Below are 7,952 nucleotides of genomic sequence, written 5' to 3' on the forward strand. Positions count from 1 at the left end.
CAGTTTTTCAGAGATTGTGTATATTCAGTGGCTGAAGAACTGTGTTTTTGTTGAAATATCAACTGCTGAATCCTCTCCTCTCATGCAAAGTCCTCTTACTCAGAAATAGAAGGATGTAAACTGGATTGTTCAGCATAGCGATTATAGCATAGCTAAATTACTTTATGAATAGGATTGTAAGATGTGGCTATGTGCAATGTCAAGGGTTAAATTTCTGTGGTCTGAGACGTTCTTTCTGCTTCCAGGTCCTTCATATATTCTTCACAACAGTGTATCATACATGTAAAATAATATACCTTTGAAAATATTTTGAGTGTATTTTGAAGAAATGTATTTGGAAGTCAAGTGAAATGATTTTTTTCTCTTTTTTGCAAAGATTTTTAATGACTGATTAAATTACTTAAAAAAATAAAGGGATTTGCATATGCCTAGAAAAGGTTAAACATAGCAATATGTGATTGTTTTACATCAAGGGGCTAAAAAAAATATCAACTACTGGTATTTTAGGATGTAATGAATAAAACAGGAACGTATATGCACCCAGAGATGTTTTGAAGCTATTTCTTATTTGTGTTTTGGGTTTTGCCTGTTTTGTATGGCCTTACATAGGGAAAGAAAAAAAAATCTTGCAGTTTGCTATGGAAAATACTGACTCTTCAACAGAAAAATTAGTATTTGGGATTGGACTTGTTAGAAAAAAAAAAAGTCACTCAAAAATAGCATGGCAGTAGCTTATGTAGGTTTATTGCAGATGTCCTGTTGCGAATGTAATGTTATGTCTAACAGGTTAGGTTTCTTGGTCACTTCTTTACTGTGTCCTCTATTGCTGGTCTGCCATAATGTACATGGAAATCGAGGACTGTAGGATGGGTGGCAGGCAAACAAGGTTATCACAAGATTTAATGGTAATGTTTAAATCCATAGCCTTTCCACAGATACTCTTGGAGTATACTCATCACAGTGCTAGCAAATGCGATTATGCCTTTTCAAAGATTTGCATAAAGAATATGCTCCAATGTCAATTAATTAATTAAAATAAAAATCTCAATTGTGACTTTAATCCCCTTTTATATGGATTTATGTTGTCTAAATACATATATTTTGTCTAAAAGCTAGTTTATGAAAGGATTGCTAGTGATAATGTATCAAGTCTTTGTGTAGAATGTGGACAGTATTTACTTGACGTAAATAAACACCTTTTTATTTATATCCAACAGAGATGAGTTTAAGTGAAGGAACAAAGGCTGTCCTACCATATATGCGTGTTTACCTGCTTGATCTTAACACAACTGCATGCTGCAGGGTGCTTCACTATGGTGGCAACTGATGAAATGGTGTGAGAACAAAGCTTGGTGGTTTCATGTCTGAGCCTTTGCTAGTGTCACATCTTCCAAACCTTAGGCCTTTGCATGCATGTACAAGGGTTTTTAAGTTCTGAAGGGCTGTTATTACAAACTACTGATTCCTCTGTACCTTTCTCTGTATGATGTTTGTTCAGCTGAGGTTGAAAATACCATGTGGTAGAGCCTAGCTTTTTCTTACACAGTGACCACAGGTACCTGCTAAGCACAGAGGTCAAAGCATCTCTTCTGTTCTTTTATGCTCGTACATCCTGTGACAGTAAGCAACTGCCTAAGCCATACCTAACCCGCATCTAACCCACAAACTGGCTCAGGATATTCTTAATGCCTCCCACCCCCCAGTTGGTGTTTAAGAGTATTTTTTGTTACAGTTTATGCTTAGCATAATTGAACTTGTTTCTGTGCTGTGCATCACATATCTGTACAAATTTATTTTTACCTTCCCTGAGTTGGAGTCCTCAACTAAACTATAGTCGTTAAGCCTTGCTTGTCTTACAGTAATTTCCCATTCAGAACAAGGAAGAGCATGTGTCCTTCCTTAGAGGATCCTTTGTTCTGAGTGGCCATCAAGAATGCATTTCATTTTAAACAAAGGCTTGCAAATTGTGAGGCTGATGCTTGATCTACTGAAACAGCTTTTGAAAGTATTGCTGCGCCCAGTCAAACAAGTTCTTAAGTTCTCTTTATAGAAGTATGTCTAATGTCTAATCAAACATGCCTCTCCTAAGATCACAAGGAAATTCACATTAAAATACCCGCTAAACCAGCACAGGTGGAAATGGTGGTCATGAGTATTAGTCCTTAAACCACATCTGTTTTCAACTTTGATCTTGAACCTCTTACCAAAATATCAGGTATTGAACTACAAAAAAAGAAGAAAAAGTTATTTAATAATCGGTGAATAACTAATCAGAAGTCTTGTGAAATCTCAGGAGAGAAACAGCAGGCTCTTAGCTGTTTTCAGTGACAAGGCTAGTGGGCTTTTAAGAGAAGAACCCTCTGACATACCTGGACACACCTTTCATACTTGCTGTGGCCCTGCAAATGGTTGTTCCATACAGATGCACTTTTCCTACCTCTTCCTTAATCAATTACATTTCCTTGTCTTTAAACGTATTTCATCTGAAAGCATTGTTATCGCACGAATGATGTAGTGTGTTGTCTATGGGATTGCCTGTAGCTATCTGCCACTCTTTATGCTTATCCACAGTAATTACCAGTGCTTGATTTATACTTCCAGGTATTCATAAATACGAACAGTGCCAGCCATAGTTCAAATTGTGGCAGAGCCCATAAGAGCTATTACTATTTAATTAATAGTCCCTATAGTTGGCTGTTGAAGATGCATCATCTAAATAGTACTTAATCCATACAGTCTGTGTTCTAATGAAAGTTTATAGTACCGGTTAATACTATCGGTGTCTCATACATAAAAGACCTAATACATCATGAGAGTTTACTACCTCTGTGAAGTTGCCTTTATTGGGAAAACTTTTAATCTCATCAGAGAATGAAGTCATGCCTATTTGATGCTGAAAACTGATTTTCCCGGAACTCTGTTGACTGTCATTAATTAAATCTCAGCCCTTGAATACTTTATAAATAGAATTACATCAGCTTTACCATTGTTTGGCTTGTGGTTGGTGAAAGGTTAATGGGGATATGGGTACTTAGAACATGTGGCTTGATGGCTTAAAACATCAGTCCATTTTCAGGAATGTCTTGAAGTTCCTGGAATTTCCATTGTACTTGAGCGTTTTTGGAAAAGAACCTCAACAAATAGAATGTATTCAGAACCAGCTTTTTTAGATGTGTCAGGTGCACATTAAAATGCTGACTGACACTTGTTTACCATACGTTCATTAAAATTGGTTACTTTGGACTGCAAATCAGCTCACCTCAAATGACCCCCAGTAATTTCAGAATTTCTTTTGGATCATTCTACATCTTTTGACGAAGCAGTAACCTTTTCTGCACCACTGTCTTTCCCCTTCTAAGGGCATACACCATTGTACTGTATCTTCTTTTAGTTCTGTCATCAGGGAGTTCTTCCAAAACTTGTAGCTCTCCTTAAATGACATGAAGACATTTTGAGACTTACAAATTCTCTATTGATGACTGTCCTTATCAGTTTTCTGTTTTATATGTGTTACTTCTATGATATAAAATCTTTCTTGAGCGAGCTCTAATGGGTACTTAGCTACAGCGGCCCAGTTTTAATTATGGAAATGTAGCATATAGGCCACCTATTAAGTATTTTAAATGATTCATCTTCGCGTTCTCTTTTTTTGTCTTAACTGAGTGATACTGCGAGTGAAAAGTTAATGGCAATTTAGCCATTTGAAATCACTGTCTTCTGTTTGCTCATATTGAATGAAATCTGGTAATTATTACTATTCTTAAGGCAAAAGACAGCTTCTAGCCTTGTGATTAAAATTTCATCTTCATTATAATGAAGTTTAAAATAGTTTCCTTGTACAGTATTTCTTTTGTGGAGAGGGTATTTTTCACACATTTCTATTAAGCCTTACTAAGTTAGAGACCCCCCAGCATGCATCTTCCAAACTGCAATTTTCTGTGACATAATTCTTTCCATGCGCTGGGAGTGGAGAGGAATTCCCATACCCATTTGGATGTAGCGGGTGTTTGCCAGCAGCACACCCAGAGCTGCCTCTGAGTGGGGCTCCATGGGTTTCCCCTTCTGCAGCAAAGATGATCTGTACTTGCTGGCTCATCTCTGTCATGCCGAACAGTAATCTTATCCAAAGGAAGCAAAAATAATTCAGAAGTGGGTTGTTTGTGTAAGTAAAATAAAACTTCATTTTTTCCATCCCTTTGCAAGTCATTTTCCTGGCAACAGCACAACTCCCCAGGCAGCAGCGTGTCCATGGGTGACTGATGTGTGTGATCTAGCAGCAGGGTGCCATTTTCATGGCGGTCTATGATTTTCTGAATGTTACTGCTTTTGCTTCACAACCAGCACTGCATAATAGGGATTTCTTAAAGGTGTCTGGTCTTTTGCCTTTAGTGAACAGTCACTTAAGAAACCTTGAAAACATTTCCACTCAGTTCTTGATGTGGGTTTTTGAACAGATGACCAGCAAAATAAAGGAAGTTTATTGAAAGGTATTGAAAGAGAGATTGGACACCAAGAACACAGGAAAGATGTTTACAGAATGCATAGGAACAATAGAAACTGTGGAGATGTTTGCCACCATTGCCAACAAACAACAGTAATCTCGATAACATTTCACAGAGATGTTCAAGTTGCACGAGAGATTCTTCAAATGACTTCTTTATTAAGCTGCTATAAGTCAGCAAAACATTTCAGTAACTTTTTAGTTTTAATTTACTCAGTGTGTCACACTTCCACGTGGAAATCAAGAATTGGCAAGTGAGACATCAAGTATAGTAACAAGTCCATACTTGCATCACTACTGCTAGTATGTTATTTCAGAAGTTTGTGAGCATCCGGGAGTATTTCCTGTGTTCGTCAGCTTCCATGGTGTCTACCTGGGTCAATCTGTAGATCTGTGTAGCAGTTCCCAAGTGCTATATGTACTGTCACTTCCAGGAATCAACAGTTTTGCACTTCTCTCCTCCCTGGTTGTTTTTATTCATTTATATGAAAATGTTTGGGTTTTTTTCACATTTATAATTTAACATTTTCCTGTTTGAGAGCTACCTAATGCCATCTTTCACCATATCTTTCTGCAGATTGCCAGGGAAGTTAGCTCTTTTTTTATTTAGACAAACATTGCTTACTACAAGCAGATATGCAGAATAGGTTATGTTTTCAACGTGATGTTTTAACATTGGAAACCACTGTTGGTTAAGAAGCATGGTATGCTTCCTTTTGAGAGACAAGTATTTCAACTCAGATTTAGACTGTTACCATCCTAGTTCTGCATAATATGATCATGAAATATGAAATCTTACCCTCCAAGTAAGTTATCTACCTTCAGCTCCTGGTATGTGGCCTTTAATTTTTGGTTTGGTTTTGAGGATGTTTTTTCTTTTTAAAAATACCTTAGTGGCCCAATTTTGGTAGTTCTGATGTGATGTGCTAGTAGATTTCACTGTACAAGGTGACATTTTGATATCGATCAGATTGCTTCTAAATCTTGTCTTGACATCTGAAATCTGATTACTACTAAAGTCTTTCAGTGGTGAGAGCTACTTATTCAGCTCTTAATTGTTGTGGTTTTTAACCAAACTTTTTCTTGTTCTTAAGCACTAGTTTTTAAAAGAAGCATACACAGTATTTTGTAGTCTTTGCATGATGAATTTGTGTTTATCTGTGAACTGCCTTAGCCATATTTGCTGTAAGATCACTGAAAACACATTAAATTGGTAATATGACCAAGTGCTAGTTTGAAAATATTTCTATTCTTGTTTGTTTGTTTTAAATTGTAGTCTTTTCTGGACACTACGTGGGTGTAAAATTTACTACAAAAGGAAAGAACAGTGGAAATAAGAACAAATATGGAATCACTGTCTAAGTTCACTGTTGTATAGTGCAGCCTCTTAAGCCTTGTAGAGCTCATGTTAATAAAACCAGAACTGCTGTGTAAGACAAACAGGAGTTATTTTAATCTCTTTAGAACTTTGAGTTCCCTGTAAGAAATGCTGATCTTTCCACTCAAGAATGGGAATTTACTAAATCTGATTTAAAAGAATGAGTAACCAACCAGTCTTCAGAACTTTCTACAGTATGTAGCTACTTTTCAAGCTAGTTATTATATATAAAGATTTCGAAGAAGGAGTGATATGAAATCCAAACATCTCTACATGAAATAAGCAGTAAAATCCCCATGTAGGAATTCAGCACAAGTACAACTATTTTTCCTGTGACACTTTAAATTGCTTTGAAGCTTTCTAGCTTGTCAGAAAATGTGGGCATGACAGTAATGGTATGTCTGTCATGTTTCTTGGAGGACTGAATGAGGGTATGTCGTCTGTATTGGCACTTTCAAGCAGTTGATATACAGGAATTTAAGTTAATCTTTACAGAGAGGAAGTAGTTGGACCTTTTTATACACAGCACAAATTCTTGCTCAGTTTCATAGAATTTCTGTGTTAAAATAGCTTATTCCATGTTTGAAATTGTTTGGCAAAAGCATTTTCTCTGCTGCACTGCATCCTACTTTTTAGTTGTATTGCTTAAAGTAACTATGTTTGTTCTGGGGCAGGATGGCAACAGTGGTGACTTTACCAGTGATTAAGTTGAGGAACGTGGTTTTGCGGTAGTGGGAGAAGCTGATAGGAGCTCTCTTTAGTGGTTTGGGATAAAAAAAGCTGAAGCAATTGCATTTCTTCCATCTTAATAGTATTAATACATCAGTCCGCTTGCATGGATTACTGTCATTAGATGCAGAGAAAGGAGAAATTATTTCAGAACATCGGGAAGGGTTTTATTCCATTCCTGTCTAGAGAATGTGGAGTTAGGAGCTAACATTGCTGATAGCACTGGTGTGGTAGCAGGTGATTTGTATAATAAGGAATTCCAATACTTTGCTGCTTTCTGGAAACGTATCTGCCTCGTGATCATCATCAAGACTTTGACTTAGTTTAAGCAGCTATTTTCATTTCATTGTCAATCTTTGAAGATCTAGATATGTATTCAGTAGCAGTAGCTCTGCATATAGAAAATGATACAAGAAGATAATGCTGACATAGTAGGATCTGCTATCTCGCTATGAATTTGATATATACATAATGGCAGAAGAATATATTCTTTTTGAATTAGTGTTTCTATTATGCATGTTAATCGTTACCAGAATGCAAAAAAACCCTCACAAATTTATGATTATGGACCTATTGTAGGCCTGTAAAAATTTAAATAACATTATGCATATCAACTACGTCCAGTGAAAGTAGCATTAAAGGAATTGAAGTCTCTGCTTTGTGGAACTAAAAATAAGACTTTCTGAAAAATACTGTGTGATAATTTCTAAAGGGACATGTGCTTAAAAAGAAATAAAAAATCTGAAATTGCAGACAAGACTAATGCAGCCCCCTCCCCCCCCAAACACCCAAAACAACCAACCAAATAAAAAATCTAACCCACAAATTTCATGCTTTTTCTGTCACCTGCAGGACTTGAAAGCAAAGAAAACTGGTAAATATTCTGGAGAAGTCCAGGTACAGGTTAATGATTCAAGCAGAGTAACTGCTTGATAAAAAAACTTTTTCTGACAGATGTGTAAATCAGGCCTTTTTATTTGATCTAAGGCGAAAAGCCAAAAGCAGCAGTGAAAGCAGAACCTGCAGCTTGTTGCAGTGCCCTGAGCTCCAGTACTAGCTGGTGATGGGAGCAGAAGTTTGTGCTTTTTTCCATTGTATTGTATTGCATTGTATTCTGCTGAAGTTTGTCTTAATTATTCATTTGGATGGATTATTTAAAGGATTTGCTGCTTCAAGAGTTTGAGACAAATATATGGAGTCATGGAATTATAGAATGGTTTTGGTTGGAAAGGACCTTAAGATCATCTAGTTCCAACACCCTGCCATGGGCAGGGACACTTCACACTAGACCATGTTGCCCGAGACTCCATCCGACCTGACCTTGAACGCTGCCAGGGATGGAGC

This window comes from Nestor notabilis, unplaced genomic scaffold, assembly GCF_000696875.1.
Source record: "Nestor notabilis isolate BGI_N333 unplaced genomic scaffold, ASM69687v1 scaffold26163, whole genome shotgun sequence".
Lineage (NCBI taxonomy): Eukaryota > Metazoa > Chordata > Aves > Psittaciformes > Psittacidae > Nestor > Nestor notabilis.